Below are 20,004 nucleotides of genomic sequence, written 5' to 3' on the forward strand. Positions count from 1 at the left end.
GTCACTTGTGTTCGGACTCTGCATAGTAACACTCAAATTAGAACTGGAGAGAAATAGATAATAATAATGCGGCAGAGGAATATGGATTGGGTTTATGGAAGGTTTATGGGATAGGGTACAAAGAGGGCTAGAGGTGAATATGAGCAAATATGAGAAGGCTGCAGTAGTGGAGGAGAACACAAAAAAGCCAAAGAAAAAGATAAAAGGAATACAAAGACAGAGAGAGGTGAGCAGGAGGAAAGAACACTACAGATAAAAATAGATCTACAAAAGCAGGCCCAATTATTAAAAGACTCCCTTACTTCCCATGCTCACGCTGATGAAAAACATCCCCCTTGAAGCTACACTGACCTTCACAACCATGCATCCTGCCAAACACAAAATCACTTTTCTGTGTTCTCAGATACTCACTCAACTCTTTACGAAATTACGTTACTGAGATGAGCCATTAGCAAGAAAGATTTTAAAATTCATTTGTGAGCACATTTATTTCTTTCTCCTCTGCTGTGTCTCTTCATTACATCACTGTGCTGTAGACTCCTCTGTGATCTTCTGTGCAAACCTTTATTTGCCCATGCTCAAAATTTTTTTAACACTGGACATTGGGACACAAGATGCAAGTGGAAATGTTTGCCAGATTGATCCAAATGTAAGCTTCTTATGCTACCTACTTTGACTTACTGCTGTGACATTGTAAAATTGTATTTAATTTTCTTTTTTCCAGATCTTCCAACAGCTGAGAAGCATGCAATAAAATGTAAAACCCTCACAAAGTACCTTTCTTGCCAAGTGTATGTAATGTAATCTGTCTCTGCAATATTTCATGTGTTCACTGATGAGCTGGAAGAGAGAGTTTGTTATCAGCAATAAAGTTCAGGGAAGATGCCAAAATAGAAGATGTTCCAAATATCAGCATAGGAAATGGTTTTATGTGCAGCTGGAGAGCTGGGAGTAGTTTTGAAGGATACTGTATAAAGTGAGAAGGGGACAAGAGGTCCTAAGAAGGAGATCGGGACTTAGTCTTGATAGAAATGCAACACTGAAGGAAGCAGGAAAAGAAAAGAGATATCAGGAGAATAGAAATCAAGTAGAGGATAACGCTCCTGCATGGCGCAGTGGGACTGACAAGTGAGAAGGAGAGGACAAAAAGGAGAAGAGGTAGAGACAGGCTGGGGAGGACAGGGAAGAAAGCACTTCACCTCCTAGAGCTCTGTGCTTCCTGAAGCACATTTACCTCTTTACCTGTGAATGGCATTCAGAAACTCTTATTCCTCTGCAAAACCCATGGGCAAATATTTTCTCCCACTCCAGTTCTGGTCCACCAAGATGTCAAACCACTTTCTAGCTGCTGTTCTCTTAGTTACAGTGGCAGACTTCTATGCCAGGGATCAGAAAGCTCAAATTTAAATGTCAATTCATGTGTTTATATTTTTAGACAAACATAACTGTGCTAAAGAAGAATAAAAAAAAAGCTCATCAATCAAAAATAAAGTTCTATTTTGTTTGGTGAAAAACCGGTACTCCTCTTGTGCAAGTAAAAAAGACAATTATGAAAAATAGAATGGCATTCTAAATATTCTGTATTCAGAAAGTGAGACTTCTTGACATAACCAAAATGAAAAGTTTTGAGAAGAATATTAGTAAGATGTCAATTGACATACATACACTTCTGAAATGCCATTCTGTGGGTGGAATGTTTTCTCCTTGTCAGAAATTTCTGATCAGTTGCTAGTCAGCTGCAGAGCTGAGATGCACTGCCAGGCTGCTCCTTGTGTGTCCAGACCCAGACCAAGGAGGAACTGGGGCAAGAGTGGCTGTTCCTACAGAGAAGCCCTTTGTATTTCAAGAGCAGGCTGCACGCAGCAGAGAAAGGTTCATTTTGTTGGGGTATTTTTTGCTGTACATGACTAGTGCAGAGACTGCTGGCAAAGCCAGCCAAATATAACCACAGAGGCTGCCAACTCTTTCCAGTCCTGATATCTTGACAATAAAATGACCGCCCAGCTCCCCCAGTCTTCTATAGCTGCAGGAGCTCCAGTTCTCATGGGAGACCTCTCATAGTATAGCCCACAATGTAATGAAATAAGCCTAAATACATTTAGCATTAAATTATCACCCAGTGTTCCACTCCAAACTATCCACAACACACCCCGAACCAACCAAACAAAAAAAACTCAAATAATTTGGTTTCCTTCCCTCCTACTTGCTTGTGACTGAGAGCTGGTCTCAAGTTAGTGGCATGACTGGTTCAGGTTGAGAGAGTGTTGGAGGTGGAGGGCAGCCCTTCTGCTTCACTTTCCCAGCTACACATAGGACAGAGACTCTCCAGAATGTTGGGAGGAGCCACATCAAAACCAAGGAAAGCAAGGAGACATCCTCTCACTGTCACCTTCTAGAGCGTCATGACAATTTCCAACAGTTTCCTCTACATCCGCTGTCTGCTAGCATAGTAGTGAAAAACAGAAAGAAAGAGGGGAGAAGAGAAAAAGTGCAAAGACTTTACAACAGAGGGAGAAGTACCACAAAGAGATGGGAAAGAAATCGAAGGCTAAGTACCTCTGCCAAAAAGAAACAGAAAATCTCCCAGGGTAGGATCAAAAGCAGGAGGGTGAAAAGGATGTTGAGTAAAAATCCCAAGAATAAGAAATTCCTCATTGAAGAGGAAGGAGATGAGTAAAATACCAGACCAGTCTTTAAAAAATAAAGAATAATACACCATATATATCTATATATATCTCCCATATATACCATAGGGAGAAAAATGCAGAAAGTAGTTATTTAAAGAGACCTGTGTTATGCAGTATAGAAAGTAAGGAGGTGATATAAAAGAGTAGAAAACAAAACTAGGTATGTATAATTATTATTTCATGTAAATTCTAAGTAAAGTGTCAGTCCTACAGAAAATGTGATCTTCCCTCCCTCTGCGCATTTACCCAGTTGGTGGAGGTGGGAAGATGACAGTAGTTTACAGACCTTGAAAGGGTTTGCACATTAATTGGATGAGAAAACAATAAAACAGAAATAGAGTAGTGAAATGTCTTTGTAGCACTGCAGCTTCTTAAGGAAAACCAAGAAACCCCTGCTTTTTAAGACAGCTAACTAAAAAAAAACAAGCAAACTAACAAAAAGAGGACAAAGCACCGTGTAGAGAATACATTGTCAAAGACTGAGATGGACCACGGATTTAACTAGTTTTTGTTATTGGCTTCTTCAGTCCTTGTGTAATTTACACGATTCCATACTTCTGCAATTTTGAGTGCCCAGTCCATGTTAAAAAAGAAAAAAACAAAAGCACTTGCATGTTGAAATGCCATTTGCATGTTAAAATTGGGCAGAAAGGAACCTATTTCACCTCCATGCACATACGTACACGTGGAGGGGGGCTTTTGTCATGTAAATACTAATTTGTGAAGACCTGAGGGCTTAAATGTGAAGGCCAAACTGATGATCACTTACAAATTAAATGACTTGGACTTTTTCATTGTAATCTTTGAAATGTAACTGTTTTTTCCTGAAACTCTATGGTCAAGAACCACATTGCTTCCAGAGAACCTTAGATGGCAGAAAGGCACATCAGAGAATAGTTTAAAGTGTATGAAACCAAAGGCACTCAGAATAAAGGCAGAAACAATGATGGGACTTGCTTGGCCACAGACTGCTGCTTTAAACCTCACAGTAAAATAATTGAAGAAAACAGATCATTATCCATAGATGAAAACCACAGTTATTTGTTTCTTCTGGCCATGTTGCATATTCAGAGGTCACACACCACCATTACCATCAGCAACAGCAGCAATTAACAACAATAACAGTAATAATAATAATAATTATTATTATTCTGCTGAAATTATATTGGAAATTTTGTAGCTCTATTCTAGGGCTCACTGCAGTCTAACAGGAAGAATCAATAAAAAAAGGAGGCTGCAAATGCACTGTGCTCCACAAGGAATTAGCAGCACCATGGTGAAATTTGTGGCTACCACAAGAGCAATTGTTTCAGACACCCGATTCTTGTTTCCTATTCAGAGAACAGAGATGAATTAAATCCAAGGGAAATAAGATTCTCTCTAAACTAAGAGTTTCAAAACTAATAAACCACAATTTCAGATGAAGTAATATCTTTATTGTACATTTTGAGGCCTAATGCTTCCAGCCTAGGTTGTGCTGGCTACCTTTTATTTAACACAGAGGTGGTTTAAAGCTCTGCTTTTAGGCTGCCATCATCTACAGGTGCACATGTATTCACATCTAGACAAATTTAAACATGCAGAACACATTCGTATGATCATATGCATGATTCAGCAAATGGTTCCTCACATGTAGGGAACTTGGAGATTAAAGTGTTTGATTTATTTTTTTTAGCTGAAATCACAAGAATTTGAAATTTTAGATAGAAAGGTCTTCGCTTTGAGTAGTATCCCACACAAGCCTCCCTCCCACGATCTGTTTTCAGAGAGAGGAAGGTTCATCATAAAAAAGCACCCTTAGAAGAAGCTGGTTCCTGAGAAGATACAAAATCCTACCAGTTATGTATAAAATTGCTATTGATGGGAGGTAAAGGTGACAGTCATAAGAGGGGTTTGGTGTTGCTGGAGTGAGTAATCGTATGGCACACAACATTGAAACTGGATGCCAAGAAATTCCATCATCTTCCTCCTTATCAGGCATGGGTAAGACCCCAGGAGGTTGTAGTAACACATTTCTGTTTCAGTCTTCCTGAAGTACAAAGACACTCTTTCTATCAGCCTTTTCTATGAACAATTTTAACCTGTTGTTACAAAATATAATAATATAGAAGCTTAGCAAGCATACCAAAGCTTATAATTAGTGTCATATTATTAATAGATGTTTATAAAGTTTCTGGCACAGGAAGTAGGTATGGCCTAGTAAAAACTTACTCTCAAAAAGGTATTAGTGAAAAAAAGAATCACAATAACAAATGGTGTGAACCAACCAAATTTTTAGTAACGGATGAAATCCAATAGTCCCAAAGTCTTTCACTTAATGAATGACAAAATAGGCATGCTATAAAATGCTCATTTGGAAATGGCTGAGTTAAGTAAGACTGGGCGTGCTAGTATATTTTGGAATGACATAGAAATTCCAGTGCAAAAAAGGAAAAGGCAGCTGTGATCCACCAAAGGTAATTCCCAAAGAAACAGGGAGGCTGTGACACAAATCACTGGTCAGGTCCCCTATGTTCAGTTCAGCTGTGGGTGCTTAGTGCCTCTGAAAATCAATCACTTCCTTGGTGACTTCCTCAAAGAGGTCAACTATATGAAGGTCAACTATATAAAAAGAACTTTAACTCTCACCATGAATACAGTGAGGCTATTGCTACCTAGCACAGCTTTGAAGATTTGTAAATTATACACATCCCAAGTTGCAAAGATAATCAAATAAGTCATAATTTATTTCTAATTATTTAATTTTACATTAAATCATAATGATATCAATGATTTACATATTTTTAATAAAAGTTTGAAGTCATTCTGGATAAATGAATCTAATGAAGGCAAGGGACTACAGAAGCAAACACAGAGCAATCTCCATGCTCTTCATTATGGAAGAAAGACTCGTGACATTTCAAACAAAGTTAAAATATATCACTCAGAAGACTTACAGAATTTGCAACTGCAGCTTCCCCTGAATGCAGAAACAAGGAGAGACTGAGGCAAGTAATCTAAAGGTAAAGTACCTAGCATTTTAATTTGAAATGTCAGTGATAAGATTTATGAAGAAGAACTAGGGGAGGATCCATAAAACAGAAAGCATTATTGTTTTGTCCTTTCATGATACTACTTCTCTCATTCCATTAAAGGACTCCAAATCTTAAGACTTGATCCTCCCAGTAATATGTGATACTGTCATGGATTCATCTTCCATCTGTGTTTAGGTTAGAAGTGCATTGTTCATTTCTGAGTGAAAATCTCTGAGGACAGAACCTTTGTGAAATCATCTGTCTGACATGCTTTGCCTGTACAGGAGCAAAAAGTACCTCTTAAATTACCTCCGAATCTATACAGGTTTTCCCCTTATACTGTGTTTTATTACCTTGAAAGGAGGGAAAAGGCAGTTCTGACTTCCCACAGTACAGCTGTTAGTAAACCCAATGCACTGGCCCAATAGTTAAATACCCAGCTCAGCAGGATTTAAGACAGCTCCATCCATCATAGCACAGCTCCTTCCACACAACTGTACCAAGCAAATTGATGCAAAATAATGATTGTTCTAAGCAGTCAAATAAAAGAAGACAGTGAAAGCATAATGCAAACTCTCTGAACACTCCTGCACTTTGTGGAAATATTTCTCATTCTGCTTCAAGTTAATTTATTTGCTATTCTTGCAATTTTTATTTCTATAGTAGAGACATTAGAGTGAACACAATGTTGCAGGGCATACTAAGACTTTCTCATCTGAGCTGAGACTGCAATAAGGAAAACAGGGTTAAGCAGGACTGACTTCAAACTAAATCAGTACAAGCAGGCAGATCGTGGTGCAACAGTTGGATACAGAGGGTTGCACTCCTAATGCATAGTATTTTTATTTATTCAGAATATGAACCAGAAAAACAAACAAACAAAACCTCAAACAAGTCAAGCCAACCCCAAATCATTTTTCTACAGTTTTATAACTTAAAGGAAAATTTAAAATGTTACTGAAATTAATGCCAGAAAGAAACAGATAACATCAACTTCTATTAAGTCTATTAAGGCTCAGAAATAATAGGGTGGAACATTTTCACCTTGACTGTGAAGGATCCGTTTTACAGAAAGCATTAAGAAGCAACATCACAAATGGGTTACACAGCCTCTGTGAAGTACCTGGAGATTTATTTAGAAGTGTTATAGTTTAACTCCAGCTGACAACTCAGTACCATGCAGACTCTCACTCACTTCCCCCTTATGCCCCAGGGGGGATGGGGAGGAGAATCAGAAAAGAGTTAGAATTCACGGGCTGAGACAAGAACAGTTTAACAATCTAAATAAAGTTAAATACAATAATAAAAATAACAATATTAATATTATAATTCTTAATATGAATAATAGAAGAGATAGGAAGAGGAATAAAATTCTGGAAACACAAGTGATGCACAATACAATTGCTCACCACCCACCGATCAATACCGAGCCCAATCCATGCAGCAATTGGTCCCTTTCCAGGTGACTCCCCCTAGTTTATATACTGGGCAAGACGTGCTGTGGTATGAAATACCGCTTTGGTTAGTTTGGGTCAGGGGTCATGTTTCTGCTTCCTCCCGGCTTCCCATGCCCCTCCTCACTGGCAGAGCATGAGACTGAAAAGTCCTTGATCAGGGTAAGCATGACTTACTAACAACTAAAAACATCGGTGTGTTAACAGCACTGTTCTCAGACTAAATCCAAAACACAGCACTGCACCAGCTACTAGGAAGAAAATTAACTCTGTTCCAGCTGAAACCAGGACAAGAAGCATAGGAAAGAAACTTCTAAAGCTATGACTTGAGGTCACCTGTGGCCTTTGAGCTCATACGCTATACTAGGAGGCAACTGGTAAACAATTAAGCAAGCTCTGCATGCTTTTAAGGGCTTTTATTTAAAAGCCTAAGTAAGCAAATATACATGTTAACATGTATATAATATGCACATTTCCTCTAATAGAACAGTTCATTAAAATGGAGTTCATTAAAATAATGCTCAGGCTGAAGGTGCGGCTCAGGTAATGTCAATGTATCTTCTAGTTTCATTAATAGATTAACACAGATCACAAAAAAGTAAAAGAAATTAACAGAGCGGAAGGATCTATCTTGAGCTAAGAATAAAGGTAGCCATTACAGCACTTTGACCTGTGGTATACAGTCTTGGGGAAGGATGCTCGCAGGGGGATTCACTCAGTTTCAGCACTATGCTGCTGTTACCGCAATATTTTCTGTTCTCAAGTTGCCTGTGTTAAAGCTGACTAGCTAACTGCTGCTGGGAACAACAGAGAGTTCAAAATCTATAAACATGCCCAGAAAGTCAACACCATATATTGTTTCAGTTTAAGGATACAAAGCTACCCAGCACAATCTCCTTGTATTTCACTGCTATCAGAAATTACTGGCTTTTTTCCTAAGACTATAATGACCAATTCAATGATGCACTGACTTAGCGTGCAAGCATATATATATATATATATATATATAAATAATAATAATATTAAAGGATAATTTTGCTAAAATATAGGTAAAAATAAATACTTTGCATTTCTTTTCTTTTGTTTCTTGAACAATCTGTTTCACGAGTATTATTTTCTCCAAGCTGGACAGGCTTGAAGCCTTTCTTAAATCTGCAGATTGTTCAATTTAAATCCCATGGATTATTCACAGTTTCATCTCTTTTTCTTCCAGACATCTTATTCAGAGCAATTATAACTTTGGATCTTGACACAGACACATACGGAACGAGAACTACCTGTTTACCCATTCAGTGAATATTTTTTAAATTTAAAACTCAATTATATCAATTTGAGAGTTTCAGAAAGACAATGCTGAATTTTTCCTTTTACAGCGGACAATCCTTAGGCTTGTTCGTGTACAATATCTAAAGACTATGAATCCATTCTGGGACTATTTACTCTGAAAGTTAAGGATATGCAGAAATACTTTGCCACACTGGGCTGGAATAATCATGGAGAGAAGTAACATGACAAAATGGTCTTGTTTTCACAAGGTCAACTCGGATACTCCTTCAGATATATGCAAAACAGGCTTTATAATGGAAGCTTTGCTTTCAAAGCTGAGAGGCAGTAATAGCAAAGACAGAATGACGTTAGAGGACCATTGGTTGCCCTTTGTGCAGGAGAGATTGTGCAGCAGTGTCCTCTCCTCCCTCTTCTTCCTTTCATGCTCCACCCCATGTTCCAACACCACCCGTACAGTTCAGTCACCCCTTGATATTGGAAATGCACTTGAGAAAAATAATTTCTGTATAAAGTAATTAACACATCCTGATCACAGTTCTCTTCCTGACAAATACTTAAGTATTCTCCATACTGCTTAAAATGTCATGATCTTTTTCTTTTCTTAAAAAAAAAAACAATCACAAAAGCTAGATATTTGCAGAACAGCCAAAATTTCCCTAATGGCTTTTTGCCTGAGATAACATTTTATTGGAAGAAATTATTTTACAAATTATTTACTTATCAGTATTTGTGTCTGAACCATTTAAATGGAACTTTCCAGAAAGAATTCAAACATCAGGTCTGGAAAAGATCATCATAAATAGCTTTGTAAAAAGATAAATAAAATGGCCACTTTTGTTTACAGTAACTGTGAACAGCAGACAAAGTGTTCAAATGTAATAAATTCAGTTTTACTGGGACTAATCAGTTGCTTTCTCAGGCTGGACAAGAGTGATCAACACCATGGAACCAATTGACATTAACACATTTCCACGCTGTCACATAACTGGTATTTTCAGTCATTTAGAAAGTCTTGACCAAATGTTAACTTACGCATTAGGCCCTTGCTGCCTTGAACTGACATTTCCCAATCATACCCTATGGACAGTTTTTGCACACAGTGTAATTGCTCAGTAAAAGCACATAGGCTTTTGCTCAAATGCATATAAGCATAAAAACTTTCACTTATTAGACCAGAAAGGTTCTACCTCCGCATGATCAAACATAATGTTAAATATTGATCAGAAAGCACTAAGCATTGAGAAAACGGTGTGTGATGGCTTTGGGAGGGCACTGTTCCTCATTTTGTCCAGCAGATCATACCACAATATCACCTTCATATAGGGAAGCTGTGCATGACTGCGAGGAAATAAATCTGTGCTGTAATGCATCATTAAGTCAAATTAACCCAATCATCCACCTGTTATGTGAAAATGAAGGAAAACCTCATTCTCAGCAAGTTCCTTTGAACACAAGCAGCAGGGAATGGTTGCATCATGCCAACAGTTCCTTAGACACATCATTAGCTAGCTAACTTTCAGTTATTTTGTAGCCAAGCAATGTTAGATTTTAATGTTTCAGCGCATTTAGCAAGGCCAAATAAAAATTCTTTATCAAAATCAATCATAACAGAAAATTTGTACTTTCTTTGAGTACTTTTGCCTGTTTTCATGGGAAGCGGGATGTGTTTCTTTGTAAAATAAATGAATAAATCAGTAAATATCCCTAAGCAGAAATGTTTCATATTGTAGATGTCATAATGGTACTTGTTTGCTTGTGTTATATCCCCACCTCATCTGGGCTTGGATTTCTACCCAAAACTACATTTTTATTTACCTCCTTTTCACAACTCGTGACATGATGCACTGGGGACTCCTAACCTTTGCTGATTTAGAATGGGGACTAATTTGCTTTTCTCCCTTACTAACATAGCATCATGAAAACAAAAGTATCCTAGAGCATTTTTTTCCCTGTAAGACTGGTTAGTGACTGAACTTCAGGGAAGCTGTGTGAAACTCCAACTACCACCTATGAAAACTGAATCTTAGTCCTACTTCAGTTTTACAAATTGAAGCAGCACACTTCTAAGCCCTGCAACAGCATTTTTATTAATGGGCTATGACACTGGATAGTTTTATTATTCATATATACCTTTATTGCTTTGGTAATTTATTGTATCAATAGCGTGCAGTTTTCCAATCCGGTGGAAAAATATTTTATTTTAAGAAAGTGAGGTCTTAAAAAGGGCAGTAGGTGGGAGGAAAACTGTGATACACTGTCTGATATAGGAAAAATGACAAACCATTTGACCATTATAAATTACACAAAATGAAATCAAATTATATTTGGATTTACACAAATAAATGAAACTTCTTGTTTATTAAGGTAAAGGAGACAATCCTTTCAAAATACAAATTGGAAAAATAAAAAGAAATCAGGAATTACTACAATTGATCTGACTTCCATTTACCCATTGTTGGGTAAAGAACGGTGGATAAAAAAATTTGAAAGCTGTGGAAGGTATGTATTTATTCTGTTTATTGCAGTAAAGAATGAAGAGAAAGGCTTTAGGTTGCTCAATAATTTAGAAGCATTGAAGATCACCCCAGAATATCAATTTTTTTCCCCTTTAAGACAAAATGTTTCTTCTGCTCCTATTATTAAGCCTTGGTTTTGGTTCTGTGGGATATGTACATGTATCAACAAGGAGATTAAAAAAAAAGCAGCAAGAAAAATTATAATTTAAAATTATGTGCTAAGGTTTCTATTTAAGGTTACCTTTTTCTACATCCTGGTCAGTCTATTTTGCAACTGTTATTCATGCAGTAAAAGTTGAATTTAAAATGTGGAATAACACAAATATGCAGAAAATCCTGACATTTTATTATTTATAACTAATAGGGTCATAATGGAAAAACTATCCTGCAAACGTCTAGCAAAGAGAAACAAAAGAAAGAAATGTATGAGCAGTAACCATTTTAATGCTCAGTTTCCTGAAACAAACAGTAAACATTCAGTGTAGCTTTCAGGTAGGATAAAACCACTGATAAAGTAAGAAAAGAGACTTAAGTGTGAAAACTAATTAATGCAGCAACCTACTTCTTTCAGGAATGCACCAGGCTCTCCAAAAATTTTATACCTTTTTAACATTACAGATTTTTGCATATACCTAGTGTATCCATAGGCTATTCTGGAAATTTACAGTAGAAAATGCTTTTGTGATCAATTCTGTGGAAGTACTGACAAAGACGCAAGGCTCTTCACCCAAGGTGTGCTGCTGTTGCACTGTATAGTAGCACAAAAGGAGGGACTGAAGAATAACACAAAATCAGCATCCTTAATGGCCTGACAGGAAAAAAACCCACCTGAACAACACCACCACCCTCCCCAACCACCAAGAAAGAGCCAGAGAATAAAGAACATCTGCTTTCAAAGTAGAACAGCAATAGTATTTGATGCAATCAAGGCCATCACCCATAGCTCTGACCCTGACCTTCTTGAGTAGAATCAGTATGTGGAGCCAGTGTTACCAAGGGCTGTAAAAACCTCTTGCTTTGAGCAATGCTATAATTCCTGTAGTGTATGAATTCTCTCTTTTACCCTTGACCCAACAAGGAACCAGGATTGTAAGCCAAACTTGCACTCCCTTGAGTGGTGTTTAGGGCTCAATCCAATGGCATGATGTGATGTTACAGACCAGTAGGGTATATATCCATGTGAATCTTCAAGAGATCTCTTTGATGTTAGGTACTGACAAACACCAAGTGTATTTGTCCTCCTTTGAAGAGACTGTAAGGGTGTTCAGAAACAACCTTTAATGGCTCATTTCAGAAATGACTCATATCTCTTAGACTGAATCTCTACAGCCAGTATTTTGTCAACATAAAACCTTTTTCTGCAAGAGGCAAAAGGCTCATCCTGCTGTTGCATGCAGTTACCTAAGGTAACACTGGCTGACTTCTGAAATTAAAAACACTTGAGAATTCCTCTACATAAAGCCAATCCACCCTTCTCTTAGGTTTTTTTAATGAGAAAATAAAGCTCCTGAAGTGTTACTACTTTTTAGCAAAACACTAAAGCAGGGGATTTCCTGAGACAAAATTGTTCATTGTTTGAACTCAGGAGAAAAACCAAACTCTCTAAAGTGAAAGACTTGAATACTTGAATATGAGCTTGACCAAAGAGTAAATCAGATGGCTCCAAAAATGAACTGCCCAGAGAGGTTGTGGCTGCTCCATCCCTGGAAGTGTTCAAGGCCAGGTTGGACAGGGCTTTGAGCAACCTGGTCTAGTGGAAGGTGTCCCTGCTCGTGGCAGGGGGGCTGGAACTAGGTGATCTTCCAACCCAAACTATTCTAGGATTCTAGGACTTTCACATATTTCCTTTAGTATATTTTTCTCTCTCTCCCTCTCTCTCACCTGTCTTTCTACCTCTACTCACTAAAAGCTATAAGCAAATATATTGTCTCTATTACCCGTTATTCCTCTTTCAGACAGACTGGAACAAGAAAGAGCAAATGGTCTCTCCACTCATTACTCATGAAATACCAAGATTGGCTCAGGTACTATGCAGTGTGCATACCACATCAGAATCTAAAAGGATAGGATTCAAACTACCTGTATTACCGTAACATGTAATACACAGATAGTTATGCTTTATAAAATTCCTGTTTCTGTAGTTAAGAATGTTAATCAGCATATGATATAGGTTTCGTACCACTATGACATTTCAGTTGATAATTAGGATAGGAACTGGTGCTAGGAATCAGTATGGGGCTGAGTAATCCTGAATATGCTGGCAGGCAAAGGACACAAGGGAACACCAGTTCAGATGAAACTGTGTTTGTGAAAAGCCATATATACACCATCTCCTTCAAAAGGCCACTTGCTTCAAAAGTAGCTGCTCCAAGGTGGCAAGGGTGTGCAGGTTATATTCAGTGGCAGAAGACATATGTCTGCATGTATCTGAGCACCTGAAATCTGTAATAAAGTTGTTCTGAAGTTAGGGTGTAATGCCCTGGAATATACAATCTAGAGAGGAGCTTTGTTTAGTAAATGTTGGATTTCTAGCTCTGGATACCTAGAAACTTCTTTGTGCTCCTGCTTACTGAAGTATAATATAAATTCTGCAGCTTGTTCTACTGCCTGACAACCCTTTTGCTGCACTTGATAAGGCTTAGGAACCCAGCAGGAGGGGCACCCATTAGGTGAAAAAACAAAACCATGGTAAGAAAGGTCCCCAGATTAAGCTCCACATACTTCTACGTGACAGGTATACCACAGGAAAGCAAAACGCAGATCCTGTGTGATGAGCAAACATCTCATCTCATATATATATATATATATATAAGTATAGCTATGTACATGTTACTAGATAGTGCTGCTTCTGCTTTGTCAGGGGTCAAGAGCAAATTCAGAAATCCCAGTGTAAAACATGCCAGAGTGAGTGGAAATAAACCATAGTCCTCCAGCTCTAACAAATACAGATCAGACAATTTTTCTGTTTTGCTCCAAAGATTTTCTATGTCCTTTCACTCCCAGTTTCACAATCACATCAGCTGCAGGATAGATGGCATGAAAGAAGCTTTTAGAAAGGATGCTGAGCAGCCCAAACATCTGCTTGGGTTGGAAAAAATTTGTTGAAAATCGGATCTTGAACACTGAAGGTGAAAAATTCCATCTCGGGGATGATTCATTCCATTAAAAATGCATTCAGCTTACAGAATCACCATTAAAATAGCAGTGCAACAATATTTCATGCAACCTTGTGAAAAACACAGTTGTCTGCCTGTATCAGTAAAAACATTAGAAATCATAGTGGGTTTTATATACAAATTACTGAAAAAAGGAGACAATTTTTAAATTTTCAATTTATTGCTGGTTTTCTCCTACGAATAATTTTGAGTTTCTAGAACAATCTTTAAAAGAAAAGCAGAACCTCTTTTATCATGCAAATGTAAATGCAAAAATGTGAACAAAAATTAAACTACAGGTTACACAAAGAAGAAAGAAACAAATCAAAGTTGTTCTGAAAGGCTCGCTTCTCCCTAGGGAAATTAAACTTGCAAATGTATTCCCTTTCTTTTCAAACATTTTTCCTTTTTTTTTTCCTTTTTTTTTTTTTTTTTTGCAGGTGCTGGTGGGAAATCAGGGAAGGTATTCAAATGTAGATTAATTTAAAAATATACATCTGATTGGATACTGTATTGCTGTGAGCTTTTACTGACTGCAATTCAAGGCTCTATTAAGACAATAAGAAGAGACTGAGATGAGGCTCTCCTAACAGAGGCCTTTTCTTTCCATGGAGAGCAAGAACTGTTAATTTATAAGGAAGATCTTGTACAGCCAATTCCATCTGTGTAGCTGAACCTCAGAAATCTTTATTTTCAAACACTCTTCCATAAGTGATGAATAAACACACACACACGCACAGAAATTATCACCAGCATGCTGCGGATACACATTCAACATCCAACATTTAAATCCATATATTCTGCAAACCTGTCACTCATTAACATTCTGGCACCAAGCAATAACAAACATTGGTGACTATCCAAAAGGATTACTTGTTTTCTTCATGGAGAATGTCTGGTACTCAGAGAATGGGAGAGAGGAGGAGGCAGGATACCAATCTCTCCATTTAAAAAACAACTGACAGAAGTTGAGAACACTTGAAACAATACAAAGAAGGCACATTTTTCCCCTTGATATACTTTTGCTGTGATCATTGCCCGCATCTCCCCCATCTTACTGGGGTCTACACTGGGACTTTCAGGTGTGTGTGCAAGTTCTTTAGTTTTTCCACAGTATCCAGACACAGCAGCACTTTACTGGTGCGTTGGCAGAACCTCATCTGGAAGAACAATCCAGAGACAAATTGGGTGTACTGGTGACCACCTCTGGGCATCCTCTCTCTCAAAGCATCCAAAGTCCTCTAGTACTTACCCTGTCAAGTCACTGAGCATAGCACCTACACTGGTGTCCTCAGCATCCTATCACAGTCTGGGTTATTACATTTACTAGGCAGTGGATTGACTTACAGTACTGCAATGGCCATAAGAGAGCAGAGGACAGCAAGGACCAGTCAGAATTCTGGAAGCCACAACACTGCCAATGTAAAAATCCCCAAAGATAGACAAAGACGTTTTCTGTTTAAACAAGGAATGAGAGCAATTCTGCCCATTCAACAGCAACTGCTTGCCCTTTCTCCACTAAATTTCAACAACAATCTCCACCTAAGCAATCCACACAAACCAGAAATGCTGGGAACCTCCCACATCAGCTGGCCACTGACTATCCTTTCCAGAACTTTTTGATCATGAAGAAAACCTCAGGTCAGACTTTCGAACTCTCTTCATTTGCTATAGCAGAGCAGAGCTGAATGGTACAGGAACCCCAAGGGGTAGTAGTCACCAGCACCCTGCCTGGCACCATATAGCAGAGGGTATGCTGCCTTTATAGCAAAGCTCTCCCAGCTAAAGCCACCACTTAGTGATCTCCTGCTCCATGCCAGGGCTAAGTACCATTTCACTGTCTCTCTACAGCAACACAACACTACTAAGATATCCATTTACTCCCTGAGTCTTGCCCACACTGATGAAGAAAGAACATCAAGACAAGGTAATGTAAGCGAAAGTCAGGTCTTCAGAGACTGTATGCTTTACCTCCAGTATTAAATATTTTGTATTTATTTTAATTATATTTCTCTTCTTAGCTTTTGTATTAGAAGCTGCTTAAATTGACTTTTTCTGAGGCAGGAATTATGAGAATGATCTATTCATAATTTTAATTGTTTTCATAAAAATTTATTACTCTGATACGTTTTGTTTGTTATTGTTTTTAAAACATTTGTTTTTATGATTTTTTTCCTGCAGCAAGTCCTTTTTCTATTTGTTTTAATGTTTGCTCATATTGTTACAATATTTGCTCAATGTGCTATTCAGATGACATGCCATTGGTCTCCATTGAGGCACAGTCGTTATGCTGCAGTTCTATTTTCTACTGAGTAATGTCTGACTAATATTTTTCAACTGATTTAGATTCTTTTATCCTCAGTTGTGCAGTAGATTTAAAGTACAAATAACTGGATAAATGTTGGAAAAAAAGTTACTTGGATAAACAATTACAATTTTTTTTCATGTCACTAGCAAGACTGCCACTCTTTCTTCCTAAAGTCTATTGATTATCACCTCTAAGTGCAGCAAAACAATTAATAGAGGTTACACGTATAAAACCATACTTTATGCAACCTAGAAAACCATGAACAGAAATGTAAGTGCCATATATCTTAAATGCTGGGTTTCAAGTGGTCATCTGTAGTTCCTGCCTGATCTGTTCCTCTGTGTCATCACTGCCGATCCTGTACCTGAGCTTCTGACAACAGGACCTGCGAAATAGCTTCTCTGTGTGATGTGAGGTACCTGATTTAGGGTAGATAATTTCCTTTTTTTTAATTCTGTTCACAGAACTTTATGATGTAGTCTCATACACCTCTACACAGGTAAATGCATGTATGCTTTTATATACAGGTAAGATGCACATGGATACTTACCTCTCTGTATATATATTTACACACATACGTTATGGGATCTAAAATACAGTGCTACTGTGCATATAAGCCAGATGCTATGGTAATGTTGTAAAAAAATGCTGGAGCATTGCAGAAAATGGAATATTTGCTGAAAAAAATAAATACTTTAGTGGCTGTTCCATGCAAAATGTTTTGCACAGAGGTTTAAAGTGCGTATCTGAAAGACGAAGCCAAGGCTGAAAATGCAAACATAAGACTCATTAAACTCACTGTCTCCTTTCTGTCTTTAAATGTTTTTCAACTATCTCTGTTTTCTTATTTGTTACATCATTTATGGACTACTGGTATGATAAATAATAAATAGATGAAGCCTTACTGATCTTGTTTGGGAATGTAGCTAGTGCACCCATCTCTATGGTGATGAATAGCTTGTGTTTTTGTAAGTAGTTAAAATTACTTGGTGTCTGTGAATAGTAAAGCTATTCTAGAATAGAGACACTTAAGAGTTATTTCAATGCATTGGTTTAATATGCTTCAGAAGCACTCCTACAGTGTGTTTTCACCTAGGAAGGAAAGATTGGGTAATTTTTAATTGCTCAAACCTAGCTTTAATGTAAACTGGCTGTGCTCAGCTGTACTTCATGACTCTAAGGCCTCTACTATGGTGGAACAATGGCATGTGATAATTACCACTTCTGCCAGAGCAGACAGAGGGAGACAATATACTTGATAAAATTCAATTACCTTGAGGCTACACTGTCTGTGCTTTCATATATATAAAACTGTAAATGCCAGGAGGAACAAGAGCTCATCTTGAAAAAGGAAATGACTGCTGCCAACAACATGACTCAGCAAGAGGTATGGATCAACTGGCAAAGCTCAGAAGGCACTTGCCAATGTAGACAGAGAAAAGCAGCATTAGGCATCCTCAAAGAAATGATTGTAAGTAAATGCTGTTTGTCCTCATCTAGAGTGGAAATATTTACTCATGGCATCAGTGGCAAGTATAATCTTCATAGTACATGTAAGCCATTTTGTGGTAGGTCTTCAGCTCAAGGACCACACAGGCACGTTTTCCACGAAGCGCTTTGGTGTACTTCATGAGCAAGGAGGTTAAAACAAAGAAAACTGAATCTTACAGGGAGAGCAACAGGCAATGCTTGCTACTGCTCATTACTGGCCTTACTGGTTATTGGCCAGCAAAAGTTAGAGACCACCACTTTGGCATCTATGCTCCTCAGGTGAAACACTTTGTCATCTTATTTGCTTGTGTATTTGGCACAACCCATCGCTGAGGTCATCATTCATCAAAGCAACCAAGAATGTCCTGAATTTAACAGTAACTCTGAAGTCAGGTGTACATTTAAGTGTTTGGATGAAAGATGGTCTAGATTGGCAGAAATAATAAAATATCTGCACTTACACCTATTTTCCAGCTTGAACATATCAAACTTCATGTTCATGTTAACATAAGCATGACAGTCAGATTCAATCAGGTACCAGGCAATGTGGTTCAGCTGAGATGACCAAGACCTTAAATATCTGGAATACTGAGGGCATTTTATTCTCCAGAGATGCACTTGTGCACCAGTTCTGACATAAACATTTGCCATACAAGAGTTGTCAAAGTAACTATTCACACCTACTTTCCTGAGCTTTGTCCTTCATTCACCACAACACAATTCATAATGTAGATGATGACACTAAAAACTGAAGAAAAAAAATAGTCTGTCAGGATTTCTTCTGAATTTTTCATCAGAAAAATGGATGCATACAGTAGAAATTTGCACAGACAAATGCCAGTGACCCATATAAACTCACTATCAAACCTGTTTAAGGTGGGGTAAAAACAGCATAGGAATTTTGATTTTGCATTGGATGCCCTTCCATTTCTTTAAATGGATACTAATGTTCACTGAACAAGCAAGCAAGTCTGGCAGCTTTACTTCAAGGGTTTTGAATCTTGTGCATCACAAGCAGCCCATCTGCTTTTCCTTTTAATTTTTCCCTTGAAACTAGGAATGAAGTTGACTTAAAGTGATGAAATTTACCTAACCTGCAAGATAAGAGAAGCTATCCTGTCTGTTACTGCTGCCTACACAATGTAGAGTAATTTATTAAACTCTAGCAGATGGAACACCTGTCTGAGACAATTGCCACCTTCAACGCTGTTAGGTGTAAAAGATCTGACTTACAAGGTCTGGTTACTTACTGATCAGTCAGAGTATCCTGTCTCCAAAAGTTGTCTACATTCGATATGTTAGAAAATAAAAGATGCACAAATACATTTGCTTCACTGATTAACAGTGCACAAGAGATGAAATTCCCTCTTAATCCTGGAGGTTATCCATAAATGCTTGTGTACTGCTGTCTCAGTTCACGTAAACCACCGTTCATCCTCATAGCAAATACACAGGTAGATGATCTTCAAACCATTTTTACAACTGCCTTTCCAGTTTGATTTGCAATTGGTGTTAAGGAAAAAAAAGTGTTTCCTGAAACAAGAGATCCCCAAAGCAGCAGCAATGTCTCACTTCAGAGGCCCCATATTTGGTTCCAGAGGATGAAGGTGAAAATACCATAACAGATTGAGAAAAGCATAACAGCGGAATCCACATCCCCAAGTGAATTATGAGGGAGTGGGTGGCTGAACACAGCCATAGAAATGTGCACAAGCTGCAGCTTTCATTTATGCAACCAGCTGCCTCACCAAGAGAGCACCCAACCTGCATCAGATGGATTGATGCATTTTACAACTACCAGTCCCACTAAAAACTAAAGTAGTTCAATGATACGTAATGAATAAAGAGCTATTAATTAATACGAGACCTGCAGATGGTGTGAAATCTGGTTTAGAAGCATAACAGAAATTCTGGCAGGCTACCTATTTTATTTCAAATGTTGGAAGAGACAAAGCAGACAATGAGTTTTTTCCTGGATGATTGCTTTAAGAAGCAAATGGTCATTTGGGGATTTTTGCTTTGTTCCTTTTTCAGTTTTAAGTCAAAACATCGAAAGAAGAATCCTCTTGTTTTCCACAAGATGTTCATGGAA

The 20,004-nt window shown here is 37.8% G+C and overlaps 1 protein-coding gene across 5 annotated transcripts in view; it reads right to left on the reverse strand.

The window, feature by feature from the left end:
- The window catches only part of NKAIN3 (sodium/potassium transporting ATPase interacting 3), a 355,864-nt gene that overhangs the window by 122,612 nt on the left and 213,248 nt on the right, over positions 1 to 20,004 (reverse strand). The window lies entirely within an intron of this gene.

Source organism: Pezoporus occidentalis, unplaced genomic scaffold (genome assembly GCF_034315485.1).
Source record: "Pezoporus occidentalis ecotype Australia unplaced genomic scaffold, CSIRO_AGI_Poc_V1 ctg4, whole genome shotgun sequence".
Taxonomy (NCBI): Eukaryota; Metazoa; Chordata; class Aves; order Psittaciformes; family Psittacidae; genus Pezoporus; species Pezoporus occidentalis.